Source organism: Thamnophis elegans, chromosome 14 (genome assembly GCF_009769535.1).
Source record: "Thamnophis elegans isolate rThaEle1 chromosome 14, rThaEle1.pri, whole genome shotgun sequence".
NCBI classification, from domain to species: domain Eukaryota; kingdom Metazoa; phylum Chordata; class Lepidosauria; order Squamata; family Colubridae; genus Thamnophis; species Thamnophis elegans.
Window position 1 is genome coordinate 16,170,008 of NC_045554.1, and position 17,277 is coordinate 16,187,284.

General features: G+C 39.0%; 1 protein-coding gene across 1 annotated transcript in view; it reads left to right on the forward strand.

Moving 5' to 3' along the window:
* RBFOX1 (RNA binding fox-1 homolog 1) overlaps positions 1-17,277 on the forward strand; it is a 250,667-nt gene that overhangs the window by 101,557 nt on the left and 131,833 nt on the right. The gene's annotated exons all lie outside the window — the stretch shown is intronic.

Consider the following 17,277-nt stretch of genomic DNA (forward strand, 5'->3'; position numbering starts at 1 on the left):
AATTAATTTTTTCAACATTTTTTTTATTATTTATTCAATATTTTTGTTGAATACATTCATTCAACACTTATTAAAATGGAAAAAGTTGATAACATATTGCATTTCCTCTCTCTCCATCCATCCATCTGGGTAGAATGGAGTGGAGTGGAGTGGAATGGAATAGAATGAGCTGGAAGGGATCTTGGAAGTCTTCTAGTCCAAACTCCTACTCAAGCAGGAGATCCTATATCATTTCAGATAAATGTTGAATCTCTTGTTAAAAACCTCCAATGATTTTTAACAAGAGATTGGAGCACCTACAACTTCCAAAGGCAAACTCTTCTGCTGATAAATTGTTCTCATTGTTAGGAAATTTCTCCTTAGTTCTAGGTTGCTTCTCTCCTTCATTAGTTCCCATCCATTGTTTCTTATTTTGCTTTCTGGTGCTTTGGAGAATAGGTTGTCCCCCTCTTCTCTCTGATAGCCCCTCAAATATTGGAACACTGCTGTCATGTCATCCCTAGTGACATGATAGCCTACCTTTCACTAGTCTAGATAAACCCAATTCCTGCAACTGTTCTTCATATGTGTTAACCTCCAGTCCCCAAATCAACTATTTCCATGAATTTCTATGGCTGATGTCGAAGTAAAAGAGTTGAACTAAATTTTAACTTCTTCAAATTCAGTAAATTTTCATACTTGGAGGGATGGGAATTGTTTTTAGTTCCTGTTTTCCCATGTTACTTATTTAGAGAAATGGAGTTACTTCTAGTATCTCTACTCCTGACTCTCTAACTGGAAATCATCCCATGCTGAAGGATCCTCTTTGCCTGCTATTTACGGCTTTAAGAAGCACTATTAGGATGTTAGAGATGCAGTGGCTCAGTGACTAAGACTCTGAGCTTGTCAATCAGATAGTTTGGCAGTTTGGTGGTTCGAATCCCTAGCGGCGCATAACGGAGTGAACTCCCGTTATTTGTCCCAGCTTCTGCCAGCCTAGCAGTTCGAAAGCACATAGGAAATGCAAGTAGAAAAATAGGAACCACCTTTGGTGGGAAAGTAACAGTATTCCATGTGCCTTTGGTGTTTAGTCATGCTGGCCACATGACCACGGCTTTGAAATGGAGATGAGCAGTGCCCCCTAGAGTCGGGAACGACTAGCACATATGTGCAAGGGGAACCTTTACCTTTATTAGGACTGTAAAATTATCTGTAGTGCCATACATGACCAACTCTGTCCACAGCAATTCACAATGGTGCCAAAATGACACCAGTCTTGGTGATCTTGGAGTCCTAGTGGACAACCACTTAAATATGAGCCAGCAGTGTGCTACAGCTGCCCCAAAAAAAAGCCAACGTAGTCCTAGGCTGCATTAACAGAAGAATAGACCTCTTTATAATGCTTTGGTAAGACCACGCTTGGAATATTGCACCTGGGTTTGGTTGCCACATTATTAAAAAGATGTAGAAACTCTGGAAAGAGTGCAGAGAAGAGCAATAAAGGTAATTAAAGGGCTGGAGGCTAAAAATATGAAGAACAGTGGCAGGAGTTGGATATGTCTAGCTTAATGAAAGAAGGACTAGAAGAACTAGGGGTGACACGATAGCAGTGTTCCCATACCTAAGGGACTAAGCTATTCTCCAAAGCACCAGAAGACAGCACAACTGGATGGAAACTAATCAAGGAGAGAATCAACCTGGAATTAAGGAGAAACTTCCTAACAGTGAGAACAGTGGGAATATTTAGCCAGTGGAACGGCTTGCCTTCAGAAGTTATGAATCTTCCAACACTGGAAGTTTTCAAGAAGAGGGTTTGAACTAGAAGACCTACAAGATACCTTCCAATTCTGTTATTCTATGACTTGTGTCCCAATATCTGATGCATCTACATAGGTCACTGCATTTGCATGCCAACATCATTTCACACGTTCTGTCGTCTCCTCCATGCCCTGGTCATAAATGTCTGTTTCTTCCATTTGGGATGAAAGGAGACGTCAAACAATTTCTCATTTTACCCCTGGCTTTGTTTATGGGAATGCGACCGTTGCTGTAATCAGCTTTAATATAGAAGCAACTCAGCCAGAACCTTCCCTAATTGATTAATCAGAGACACTGGTAGCTTGATAACAAATCACTTGCTGTTAATGACAAATATCATAATACGTTCATGGTATAATCATGGATTTTCCCCCCTCCAGCTTATATAGAATTAACCGTCCAAATTCTAATTGCCTTCAAAGAGTAGGCTAGAGGGACTTCACATATTTTGTACATTGCAGTCAATACTTTCCATCTCTCTGGATGTTACTTTTCTTAATTTACTGGACTTTCCTTTAGCATTTATTTTGTCTCTTAATTATAAAATGGCATGTTATTGATTTTTGGCATGCAGCCTTATGGAGTTCCCCTAGAGCTATTCTATCACCAGCCCTGCGGTGAAGGATTTGGCCTTCCTAATGAGAATATTTATCACCATTAGACTGGTATTAATATGGGGCATGAATTATCATATCTTAGTCTTAGAAGATGGAGTTAGCTGGTTAACCTGTTCTAATGTCTAGTATTTACCTATTGCAGATACCTGCTTAGAGCTAAGTCCGCTCTTAGCTTTGGATCTAGTCATTCATGCTTCAAAGCACTGTCAATTTTTGAGGATTTCAAAGCTTGTGGCAAATATATCTGAGGTTGTTTGAAGAATATTATCCTCTGTGCCACGTTCCTCCTCCTCAGTGCATCCCTGGTTGTGCAAATAGGTTGATAATCCAGTTTTCTCACTCAAGTGTAACTGTATCATTCCTGCCAATATTCAGAGGCAGGGCATTAGGCACCTTCCAGATGTTGCCATAATTCAGGGTCATATAAATTTTGCTCTAGTGAAAAGAAGGACTAAGGGAGATGTCAGGGTTCCAAGTAAGACCTCCAACAAAAGAAGATTCCGAGAGGAACTTGAAAGTTCCATTTTATTAGAGATGTCATATTGGCACACCTGGGAAAAGCTGGACCTGAAAGCTTCCAGGTTTTTCCCACCCCAATGAAACTCCAAGTCCCTGCCCAGCACCCACATGTCCATCACAGGGCCCAATCAGGCACCATCCCAACTGGAGATGCCTCCCAGTCATGCCCTTTGTCATAAAAATATCCGGATAAAAAAACAAAGGGAAACCACAAGCAACCACAAGCAATAAATCTTACTTTAAGATCAGAGGTTTATTGTTTCATGAGCAATTTTGAACATGAATAGCCAAGATAGCAATGCAATTGCATAAACAAACATACACAATTAATTCCATTACAATGGGTTTCTTATGGCAAATAGCAAGTCCTACAAGGATTGCTATCTGGCAAAGGACATTATTCCCATCTCAAGCCACATTACTTATACCTTCTTTTTTATTGATCTACTCCAGGGGTGGGTTCCTGCCAGTTCTAACCTCTTCTATAGAAGAGATTCCACAAATCTACTGTGCCATTTAGAACCAGTCCCAGATCCTTCCTCCCTCCTGTCCGCACATCATCAAGATGAAGAGCGAGGGGAGGAATTCTGGGAGTTGAAGTCCACAAGTCTTAAAGTTTGAACACCCCTGGGTTTTTTTCCCTAAAGAGTTAGGAGTGCAAGGGTCTTGTAACTTGACAGCTTTAAGATTTGCGTGCTTCAAATGCCAAAGTTTCTGAGCCAACATTTTGGTTGCTAAGCAAGTGCGCTGTTAAGTGAGTTTCACCACATTTTACAAGTTGGCCATGCCCACCCAGTCACATGACTGTCAAACCACTCCCACCCAGTCACATGGCCAGCAAGCCACTCCCACCCAGTCACATGGCCAGCAAGCCACTCCCACCCAGTCACATGGCCAGCAAGCCACTCCCACAAAGCAGGCCACACCTACAGAAGAGGTTCTAAAAAAATTTGAAACTCACCACTGACCTATACATTCCATAGTTTCACTTCCTTGTTCTTTTTTACTGATTGTCACTGACAGTCACTCTCTGCGAACACCCGTGTACATTTGAAGCTCTCAGTTCCTCATTTCCCACCATCTCATTCTTCTTTCTCTAAATATATCCATGGACATACAAACTTTGCAGAAAAAGCAGCACAAAAGTCAGACACAACTCAGCACATTTGAAATATGTCTGGCACATTTTGCAGTTGTGTTAGTTTAAACTTTGGTTCAGTCAGGCCTGCAAGGCCACTCCTAGGCCTTATTATCTGCAATTTTCCAATGGATATTTTTTTCTCACCTCACACCTTCCAGGTGCAGGGCAAGATGCCCTTGACACTCTGACAAAGGAATGATATTATGACTATATATCTTCCATATGCCATATAATCCCACCTCCCCTTTCCCCACAGCATTGAATGTGGCAGGCCGGACGGCCCAATGCAAATGATGGCTTCCAAGCCTGACAGGAGATATGATTGTGGTGTTTCAATATTTGAGGGCCTCCTACAAAGATGAGGGGGTCATATTTTTCAAGCCACCAGAAGGCAAGACAAGAAGCAATGGATGGAAACTAACAAAAGAGAGAAGCAACTTGGAACTAAGGAGGAATTTCCTGACCATGAAAATAATCAATCAATGGAAGGGCTTGCCTTCAGAAATTTTCTAGGGTTGGGCTAGAAGACCTCCAAGTCCCTTCCAACTCTGTTATTCTATGAGTTCCATGAGGCTGAGGGCTTATTACACTTTAAAAAAAATGGGGTACAACCAAGACAAAGAAAATAGGCCAGGCTAAGATATAACCCACAACTGATTTAAATCAAATTAAATATAGTACATTGTGTCATTTCCCATAATTTAATCATTCTTGTCCCTCAAGTATATTTTGAAGATGTTTAGTATGTGTATCTCAGGGTTTAGGTGGTGATATATAGTCTTGGAAGGGTAAGGACGTGGTGGCTCAGTGGCTAAGATGCTGAGCTTGTAGATCAGAAAGATCAGCAGTTTGGCGGTTCAAATCTCCAGCATCACATAAGGGAGTGAGCTTCCATGACTTGTCCCAGCTTCTGCCAACCTGGCAGTTCAAAATCATGTAAAAATGCAAGTAGAAAAATAAGAAACATCTTTGGTGGGAAGGTAACAGTGTTCCGTGCACCTTCAGCATTTAGTCATGCTAGCCACAAGACCATGGAGACATCTTCGGACAGTGCTGGCTCTTCAGCTTTTATGGAGATGAGCACTGCCCCCTAGAGCCAGGAACAACTAGCACATATGTGCGGGGGGAACCTTTACCTTTACCTAATTTACATGGCCGTGGGCAGGGGGTTGGACTAGAAAATCTCCAAAGTCCCTTCCAGCCTTAGGATTCTATTATTCCCACTGATGCTGGCACACAAGATCACACTGTCAGGGTTCCAAATAGCATCCTCAATCCAATAAGACTCGGAGGCTAGAGGTTCCTCAAAGTTCCAATTTATTAGAAGAGCCATGTTGGCACATCTCGGAAAACCCAAATCTGAAAGCTTCCAGGTTTTCCTCACCCAGTTGAAAGTTGAAGACCCTGCCCTGCACCCACATGTCCATCACATGGTCCAATCATTCACTGCCACAAATGAAGATTCCTTCCATTCACAATCCACATTCATCCAGATGCAGGGACAAGATGACTTGACTTTCTAAGAAGGAATGTTATTTTGGCTACATATAATAATAAAATAATAATAAAATATTCAGTAGCGACTTAGCCACTGAGAACCAACCCAGGCACCTACCATCACTAATGATGAGAAGAAAACAACAAAATTCCACATTGGATATGTTACCATCCAGGTCAACAAAGACCACGTCAGATGCTATGGCTCCTGGACATCTATCAAAAAAGGGGCTACAGGGCTCAGTTGTTACTGCCAGGGAACCAAAGTGTGCAACTGCAAAGCGATTGGAACCAAAGTGCAAAACGTGGGCTAAAAATAACGAAATGTTGCGACCTGGCCATCTACACAGCTATGGATGAAGCATGTAACAGTGATACCCATTGTCATCAGGGCACTTGGCATCATGTCCAAGAATGTTATAAGATAATTCAACAAATTGCAGCTTCCTGCAATAACACTAGCGGAACTGCAAAAAACTGTGCTTCTCGGAACATCATATATTTTAAGAAAGTACTTGGTTGATAGGCAACAAACTGTATCAACCATTAGCACCAGTCAGTGGTATTTGTGATCCATTTTTGAATTTTCAGTTCGCTGAGTTTCATATTTAATGAATGAAGTAAATAATAATAATAATAATAATAATAATAATAATACTCCGCCATTGCCGGTCCCAAGCCCGGATGAGAAAGGAGGAAGGTTGGGATCAGGTTGGCATCTGGTCCCATAAAAAAAACCCCGCCAACCCATACAATATGGTGAAAAAAACAAATAAGAATTCCATACCGCATCGGTCGTCGCGCGGGTTAACAAGGGCCGCGGCGGATGTTGGGGTCCCTGGACATCCGTCGACAAGTGGGCTACAAGTGGACCAGCCAACAAAACGACAAAAATATAGTGCAGATGAAAACCGTGCCATAATGGCCTGTTACTACAACTCAGAGCCAGAAAAAAGAGGCTATTTAAAGCGAATGTATGAATTATGGAAACAACAATATCCAGATTCAAATGTTAGTGAACAACGACTAGCAGATCAAAGGCGATTTATTATACGAAATAAAGTGTTTAGTGAAGTTGAACATGAGGAAATTCAGGCAAATTGCAAAACCCAAAAAACAATATCACAAGCGGAAATAACTGATATTCAAGACACAACTAAAGACATTATAGTAGAACTCCCAGAAGAAGCTCTTGGGGAGGAAATAACATCACCACCACTAGAACCAGTTATCACTGAACCAACTGATGAACTAACTCAAAAACAAAAAGAATTGAAGGATAAGATCATGGAGCATTTTCTGCTTAATGAGGAAAGGCAACGTTTACCATCACTAAAAACTGTGCCGAAGAAAATTTTGGCCCCTATCATGAAAATGGTTAATGCAGTGTTTTCAACAATTGAACCAGGATCCATCTTGGAAACAAACCAGTTAATGTACAGCGCAGCTGTAATAGTCACTAATGAACTAGGCATTAAAATTAAAGTACCTAGTCATACAACAGAAAAAGCATCAAAGCCAAAGTGGAAAATCCGTTTAGAACAAAAAATAAAAAAATTAAGGGCAGATGCTAGTAACTTAAAGAACATGCATGAGCAACGGCTTAAAAACAACAAAATCATAGATCGGCTAATCAGGAGATATAGATTGGATACAAGAAACATCAATGAAGCTGTAGAGATTGTAAAACAGCAGGTAACAGCAACAGCTAGAAAAATTGAAAGATATGAGGCACGAATCATCCAATATAAACAAAATCAGCAATTTCGATCAGACCAACGGCGTTTTTATCAAAGTCTTAATGTAAATGGTGACACCAAAAGTGAAAAACCAGAAAAACAGGCCACAGTTTAATTCTGGAAAGAATTGTGGGAAAATGCAAAGGACTACAACAAGGAAGCAAAGTGGATACATGACTTTGAGAAAAGCATTGGCAACAAACAAATGCAAGTATTAGAAATAACAACTGAGATGATCAAAAATCGAGTTAAAAAGGTAAAGAATTGGACATCACCTGGAAAGGACCAATTACATGGTTTCTGGCTCAAATATCTGACCAGTTTACATGCAATATTGGCCAGGCAACTGAATGAAATTTTACAAAAGGGCCAAATTGATGAATGGTTGACAACTGGAAAAACATACTTGATTCAGAAAGATGCAACTAAAGGAACAACACCTGAAAACTACAGACCAATAACATGCTTGCCAACAACCTTCAAATTACTCACAGGCATTATTGCAGATAACATGATGGATTATTTGGAAAGAAACAACATCTTGCCAGTAAAGCAAAAAGGCAACAAAAGAAGGAGCAGGGGCACAAAAGATCAGCTTCTAATTGATAAAATGATATTAGAAAATTGTAAGAACAGAAAAACGAACTTGAATATGGTCTGGATTGATTACAAAAAGGCATTTGACTCACTGCCACATAGTTGGATCATAAAATGCTTAGAAACAACTGGCATTAGCAAAAATATTACATCCTTTACTGAAAAGGTGATGAAACAATGGAGAACTGAGTTGGCAGTAGGGAATGAGATCTATGGAATGGTTAATATCAAGCGAGGAATTTTCCAGGGTGATTCACTTTCACCTCTTCTCTTCATCATCGCAATGATCCCACTATCAGTAATATTAAAAAAAAATGAAATTAGGCTACCAAACAGCCAAAGAAGCTGAAAAAATTTCGCATTTACTATATATGGATGATTTGAAACTCTATGGAAAGTCAGAAATAGAAATCCAATCATTGACAAACACAGTCCGAGTATTCAGCACCGATATTTCAATGCAGTTTGGCATGGAAAAATGCGCCACTGTATCCATAAAAAGAGGCAAAATCACTGCATGTGAGGGAATTGAAATGCCCAATGGCCAATTAATTAAATGCAAAGAAAATGAAGCCTACAAATACTTAGGCATTCTGCAATTGGATAACATCAAGCATGGAGAAGTAAAAACTATTGTCAGGCGAGAGTACACCAACAGAGTTAGGAAAATTTTGAAATCTAAATTGAATGGTGGAAATACAATCAAGGCCATAAATACCTGGGCAATACCAGTTATAAGATACACAGCTGGCATAGTTAACTGGACACAAGCTGATTTAGACCTTTTGGACCGAAAAACCAGGAAACTAATGACAATGCACTACAGTTTACATCCACGTGGTGATACTGATAGACTATATCTGCCCCGAAAATCAGGTGGCAGAGGATTATTACAAGTGAAGCAAACAGTTGAAGAAGAAAAACATGCACTGGCTGATTATTTAAAAGAAAGTCAAGAACATCTATTAATCGAAGTAAAGAACAAAAATCTACTGAAGGCCCAACAGACGAAACAAGAATACAGAAAAGATGTGATAAAATCAAGAATGGACAGTTGGCAGAACAAAGCACTGCATGGCCAATTTCTGGAAAAAATAAAAGATAAAGTGGACAGTGAACAAACTTGGTTATGGTTAACAACAGGTACATTATAGAAAGAAACAGAGTCACTAATCCTGGCTGCGCAAGAACAAGCTATCCGCACAAATGCCATTAAGGCCAAAATCGAAAAATCCTCTGATGATGCCAAATGCAGACTTTGCAAAGAAGCTGATGAAACTGTTGATCACATACTCAGCTGCTGTAAAAAAATCACGCAGACTGATTATAAATTGCGGCACAATTCAGTAGCACAAATGATCCATTGGAATTTGTGCAAAAATTATAATATCAAAACAGCAAAAAACTGGTGGGAACATCAGCCTGAAAAAGTCACCGAAAATCAGATGGTCAAGATCTTGTGGGATTTCCGTATACAAACGGACAAAATACTGGTGCATAATACACCAGACATCACACTGGTTGAGAAAAATAAGGTCACAATCATAGACATCGCAATACCAGGTGATAGCAGGGTCGCCGAGAAGGAACATGAAAAAATCGCAAGATACCAGGACTTAAAAATCGAAATTCAACGACTATGGCACAAACCAGCAGTGATAATTCCAGTGGTAATTGGCACACTGGGTGCTATACCAAAAGCACTGGAATTACATTTAAAACAGTTAAAAATTGACAAAATCACCATCAGTCAAATGCAAAAAGCCACACTGCTTGGATCTGCACGCATATTACGAAAATACGTTACGACGTCCTAGGCCCCTGGGTGGGGCCCGACTAGTAACCAATGCCAAATCCGGCGAAACAACTGGCCGCTGTGATACAATTGTATAATAATGTTCATTCACTGGAAGTTGTGCCAAAAGTTTGGATTTGAGTACAGCAAAAACCACTGGGAACATCAGGTACAGAAGGTTTTAGAGAATGAGAAAGTCAAGATCTTGTGGGACTTCAGAATTCAGACTGACAGGCACTTGGCCCACAACACACCTAACATAACAATACTTGAAAAGCAAAAAGTATGGTTCATTGACATTGCAATATCTGGAGATGCATGAATTGAAGATAAACAGCAAGAAAAAATCACAAAGTACCGGGACTTGCAAATTGAAGTTGATCGACTGTGGAAAAAGAAATTGTGTGTTGTCCTGATTGTAATTGGAGCCCTTGGAGCAATACCCAAAGGGCTACTTCGCTATTTGGGAATTTTAAATCTATCAGACTTGAACATTCTGATTCTACAAAAAACCACCCTACTTGGAACAGCTTATATCCTCCGACGTTACCTTAACAGTTCCTAGGTCCTTGGTTAGGGCTTGAGCTGTTGAGCTACCAACCAGCCCCAAAGGCTGTGAATCTCACCAAAGATTAACCACACAACAATAATAATAATAATAATAATAATAATAATAATAATAATAATAATGCTTTTAAATTAAAAATGCATATATGGTGTGGATTGATTACAAGAAAGCATTTGACTTATTACCCCACAGCTGGATTTACACTTGTCTGGAAAACTTGGGAATCAGCAAAAATATCTGTACATTTTTGAAAGCAAATATGCAAACATGGAAAACAGTTTAACAGCAAATGAGGAGAACATTGGTGAAGTCAATATCAGATGTGTTATCTTCCAGGGGGACTCACTTTTACCACTATTGTTTAACAGTGCATTAATTCCATTGACAATTATCCTACGAAACACAAAATTGAAATACCAAATCTCAAACCAACATGGCAAGATAAACCATCTACTATACATGGATGACTTTAAAATATATGTGAAAAGCCCCACTGAACTTAAATCAATACTCAACACAGTTCAAGTGTTCAGCAGTGACATCAAAATGAACTTTGGACTTGAAAAATGTGCTATATTATCCATGCAGCGAGACAAAATGGATAAAAAAAGAAGGAATAGAACTGGGAAATGGAAGCATAGTGAAAGTATTAGCAAAGAATGATGGTTACAAACACCTAGGCATATTGGAGACAGATAACATCTTGAATGGAAAGGTCAAAGAGTCAACGTAATAGGAATACATCAGTGGGGTCCGCAAAATATTAAAATCAAAGCTGAATGCTGGAAACATAATTAAAGCCATTAACACATGGGCAGTTCCAGTGATACACTACTCAGCTGGAATCATCAACTGGACTTTGGTTGAACTGGAAAACTTGGACTGGAAAATGCGCCAACTTTTGAATATGTATCACGCTTTATATCCACAAAGTGACATCGGCAGGTTGTACCTGCCACAAAAAATAGGGGATAGGGGGCTATTGCAAATCCATCAAACTGTAGGAAAAAAATGAAGTTTGAATGATTATGTTAACCAAAGTACAGAAAAATTGATACAGACTGTGAAAATGGAGAACAGTATAAAAACAAAATTAACAAAGGCAGAATATAAGAAAAAACAGCTGAATGACAGATTAAATAGATGGAAAACCAGAGCTTTGCATGGATAGCACTTTAAAAACATGGAAGGAAAATGTGATGACACTTGACATGGACATGGCTTAAGATGGGAACCATCAAGAAAGAAATGGAAGGTTTAATACTGGCTGCTCAAGATCAAGCACTACAAACTAATGTCATGAAAGCGAAAGATACAAAAATCCACTGACAATCCAAACTGCCAACTTTGCAACAACAAAGCTGAAACTGTTTCACATTTAATATGTGAATGCAGCAAAATTGCACAAACTGATTACAAAGCTAGACACGACCGAGTTGCTAAACTAATTTACTGGTCATTATGTAAAAAAATATGATTTACCTGTATCCAAAAAGTCATGGAAGCACAAAGTGGAAAAAGGTACCGAAAATGAGAAGGTGAGGAACTTGTGGGACTTTCAAATACAGACGGATCATCATTTGGAACACAACACGCCAGATATCGCTGTTGAAGAGGGCCGAAACATACAATTTATTGATATCGCTGTTCCTGGAGATGCCAGAGTTGAAGAAAAAGAACTAGAAAAAAATCACAAAATATCGCGACCTGGCCATCGAAACTACACGGCTATGGATATGAAGCATGTAACAGTGATACCCATTGTCATCGGGGCACTTGGCGCCATGTCCAAGAATTTTACAAGCTGCATCAATAAATTGCAGCTTCCTGCAATAACACCAGTGGAACTACAAAAAACTGTGCTACTCGGAACATTGTATATTTTAAGAAGGTACTTGGTTGATACCTGGGATGCTGGCAGCAACCCTTATCAACCATCAGCATCAGTCAATGGTATTTGTGACACATTTTAAATGTTCATTTGACTGAATTTCATGTTTAATGAATAAAGTATATAATACTAATTCGTTATTGGAGTGCGCAACATATGTACTATGAGATTGGTTGAGCTCCCATTCTCCATACAATCCCGCCTCTCAGTTTCCCACAGTAGGATATGTTTGCGTATGTGGCAGGCTTGAGGCCTTATAAAAAGGGCTTCCAAACCACACACATATTTTAGCAGCTTCCTGAAATTAAGGCTCCAATTCTGAAATATGGAATCCATTTCTTGAGCGATTATTAAAAACCCATCACAAGGGAGATAGTCCCTTATAATAAGACTGTTCTGCGGTAACTAGATGGATTTATTTATGAGTCAAAATTAATGCCTGTAAGTAAGGCTGCAAATTAAGCTAATGAGAGAATATGGTGGATGTATACTGCAAACTCACTCAGGTAATTCGAACATAACTCATTAGAAAATAAATTGCTGAGTTCTAATCTGGCTAAATGGGAATTATAAATGAAAGTCAGTTTGCTATTTGGTAACATCCAGACATTATTGTTCCAAAATCTTATTAGTATAATTCATACAATTATTAATTCATACCTAGGGAAAGAAACCCAAGCATTCAATTGTTAAACTTTCCCTCCTCTTTGGCTAATAAAGTGATTATTAACTAAGAAGGTGTGATTAACCCATTTATATCAGAATAATACAGACATATCTATCCAGAAACCATTCAGGTTAAAAAAGAGAGTTGGGGGACCAGGGGCCACACTCAAAAGATGTAGAAAAGAACAAGGAATTTTTACTTTTTTAAAAACGAAAATCTTATTTCTCATGGGAGCCTCTTTTAGAGACATGTTCAGCATAGAAAAATGATTCTAAAATTAAAAATAAAATAAATTGTTTTATATTTAATATATAAAAATTAAATTTATATTTTTGATATTATCACAAGAATGAGGATAGGATAGGATAGGATAGGATACAATACAATACAATACAATACAATACAATACAATACAATACAATACAATCTTTCTTGATTTAGTCATCTGACCATATCAAAAACTATTATATTATTAATATTTAAAAATATACCCAACTTCCTCATCTGGAGTAAAAGGATAGTTTTAAGAAAAGGGGCAGAGAGAGAAAGAAAAGAGAAGGAATTTTTTTAATTTTTTTTTTTTTTAAATTATGCTAGTCTATGACCACAATAAGCCACTTTCACTCTTTCCATTTTTAAATTTGCTTCATGGCTGACTTGATCCCAAGGGGTTCCAACATCAAGGACTGATGATAAGCAGCAGAACACGAAATAACCGTGTTAATAAAAGGGAAGGAAACACTGACAATTGTGTTTTGGACTTTTGACATTATCCTTTTAGCTTTCTCTTTCTCTCTCTTTTGTGTTTCATGGAAAATTCAAATTACTTCGTGCTTAGGTTGAGAGACTCTTTTTCAGCGGCTAAATGATGAAAGATGTAGCCACTTTGGAAATAAAGATGATGTATCTGCAGAGAAGCTGTTGATTTAAAATATCTTTAATCTTGATAAATAAGTTTTAAGGAGAGAGAGAAAGAAAGAAAGAGAGAGAGAGGAGAAGGTTATACAAAGCTTTCAGTGTGGCACTGATGAATGGCAAATTCACCCATTTCTCAATTGGCGGTGAAGGCACACACCACAAGGCATAACCACATTGTACATCATCCCTGCCAACTCATTTCTTTGATTAAATATTCCATCAGCACAGGCTATAAGGCAGTAAACCTTAACACGATTCATAAGACGCGCATCCTGAATATACATAACTCACTTCCTTGGGTGGTGAGTCAGCCGGTGTGAGGGGAAGAAAATTAGAATGGAGTTAAATTACTCCATAGGACAAGATCAATAGAGAGAGGTGTGGGGCAGGGAAAAGTCCCTTAATGCAATGCAGTGGTGAGATATACTTATGACTTGACAACTTGAAGCAGACAATTAAAGTCAAAAATGGAACCGTGTAATGTAATTCAACTCCAAAGCTGGAACATAATCATAAATGGTCAAGATACTTGGCATACCTTGTTATAGCTGTAATTCTACCCTCCCCCATCCAAAATGCATACAGTTCTTTAGTCAAAACAGATTTTGCTATCCCATTTTCGCCCCCTCTCTTTTAAGGAGGAGGAGGATGGCAACTTGAGTAGAATAATAAACAGTCAGCACAGGAGAGCTGTCCAAGTGGCCATGTTTGATAGTGTATACATACACACACACACACACACACACACACACACAAACACACACACACACACACACACACACATACATACATTTTTGTGTATATTTTTGTTGATAAAGAAATGAAGGGAGACTAGTATAGATCTATTTCAAGCTCTCTCATCAGCTAGCCATACCCTTGTTGGGATTTGAACTTGGGCTGCTTACATATTAGGCAGTCATATTAACCTCTCAGCCACAAGTTCTCCTCCCTTTATCGGCTGAGCCAGATTTAGTATTTTTCCAAGCATCTGGTCTACCCAAATATGGGAGGGAGCATACTGCTTCCCTTTTGCATTTCAGCCCTGTGCCAGGAGCTTTGCAGGCAGTCGCTTACATGACAAACCATTTTGTGTTACATTTTTGTGGATAAAGAAATGAGGGGAGACTAGTATAGATCTATTTCAAGCTATTTAGCTCTCATCAGCTAGCCATAGCCTTACTGGGATTCGAACTTGGGCTGTTTTTACATATTAGGCAGTTGTATTAACCTCTAAGCCACAAGCTCTCCTCACTTATCAGCTGAGCCAGGGGAGAGATTAAGTGTTTTTCCGAATACACACACAACACTTAGATTTATATACCGCTTCACAGTGCTTGCCAGCCCTCTAAACAGTTTACAGAGTCAGCCTATTGCCCCCAAAAATCTAGGTCCTCATTTTACTGACCTTGGAAGGGTAGAAGGCTAAGTCAACCTTGAACCGGTGACAATCGAACTGCCAGCAGTTGGCAGTCAGCAGAATTAACCTGCAATACTGCATTTTTCTGTCCGGTGTGCTGCACATTTTATCAACACACTCTGATCTTTATAAAACGGAGTAAGATCTTACAGGCTAGCTACAGCTGTGTCATTTGGTAACTCTCTTCTTAGATGGAAGAGCAGCAATATTATGATGCTGTTTCCAGCATTCGTAAAGGCAATTAGACTATGCTTGGCAATTCATATTATTTTTATTTTTTGTTCAGTTGCAACATTTGCCCTTCCAAGCTACTGAGATTCTTGGCAGCATGGTCTCCTTTATCACTTTTTCCCTTCTGCCCTGAGAGATGCTCTTGACTCAGTACAGTAATTGCACAGTTGTTGGTAATATGATTAATATATGTAGTGCGCTGTTGTACATGCATTACCGTGGCACAGTTTCCCATATTCCCTCAATAGTGTGATGTTCTCTATTCCCTTAGCACATTAATACTTTAACATGAATTACTCAAGGGTTCCATGGGGACGGGTTTAGCTGAAGGACCCTGGGAGTTGAAATGGAGCAGGGAAAGCAACTCTTGATCTTTAAGAAGTGATTGGCTTTGTGTTTTGAACTGTTGGTTGGCCTGTAACCGAAGCATCAAAGTGAAAAGCTGCTATGTTATTATTGGGACAAACTAAAGAAGAACAATATTTGGTGTATGTCATCTGCCTCTGGGTTTGCTTCTCCCATATGTCCTACAGGATTGTGAAGCTCTGAATAAATAGGCTCTATTTTCAAAATAGAACAGGTGCAATAAGAGCACTTAATGATTCACAGGTAAAAATGGATGGATGGATGGATGGATGGATGGATGGATGGATGGATGGATGGATGGATGGATGGATGGATGGATGGATGGATAGATGGATGGATGGATGGATGGATGGCTAGAGAGATGGTATTCTACTGGTTCAGACCAGGTAGCCCAAACTGGTGGCAGGCTTTATGGCAACCCATTTAGGCCCTTTTTCTGCCAAAAGCATATGCGGGCTGACTTTTGTGAGCTAGTAGGGAAGGTACCTGTATACCACTCCTGGATGGAATGATAACGGGTGGATGAATAGATAGATAACATAGCTAAGGCTGTATATGTAGATGTTGATATAAATATATAGATAACAGAATAATAACAGAGTTGGAACCTTGGAAGTCTTCTAGTCCAACCCTCTGCTCAAGCAATAAATCCTATTCCATTCCAGATAAGTGACTGTCCAGTCTCTTCTTAAAAGTTTCCAGTGTTGGAGCATTTACAACTTCTGAAGGCAAGCTGCTCCACTGGTTAATTGTCCTCACTATTAGGAAATTTCTCCTTAGTTCTAAGTTACTTCTCTCCTTGATTAGTTTCCTTCCATGGCTTCTTCTCCTGTCTTCTGAGGTCTTCTAGTCCAACCCTCTGATTAAGGCAGAGGACTTGATATCATCTCAGACAAATGGCTGTCCAAAGTTTTGAAATCTTCCAGTCAGCCAGAGTTCTAGGAGGCAAACTGTGCCATTCATTAATAATTCTCATTGTTGGGAAATTTCTCCTTAAATCTAAGTTGGTTCTCTCTTTAATGAGCTTTCACCCGTTGCTTTTTGTCACACCTTCTGGTGTTTTGGAGAACAAGTCAACCCAATCCAAATTTAAAGGAGATCAAATGTCTCCCTTAAAAAGAAGAATATTTTAAAAATGTAACAATTTCTTTTCCATTCAATTGAAGAAGCAGCCCGAGGGGAGAACATGCCAGAGAAAATATTGGCCAAGCACTAATGCATAGTTCCACATATATTGTTTTCTTTGCAAAATATACATAAACGGTATGATAAATCGGGTTCGATTAACCCTGCGCTAGATATAAATGTACAAACAATTAACTAATTTTAATCTCTCTCACTCTTTTTCTTTGGGAAAAAAAAACATCTGTTGGCATTTTTGTTTGAATAATCCTTGTTTAGTTTCCATAATAGTGTACATTTTAATGAAAAACTCATTAGAATGTAACAGAGGGCATAATTAATTCTGGGTGATTCCTTCTATGTAAATAGCTAGCACAGATGCCAAATTCCATTTT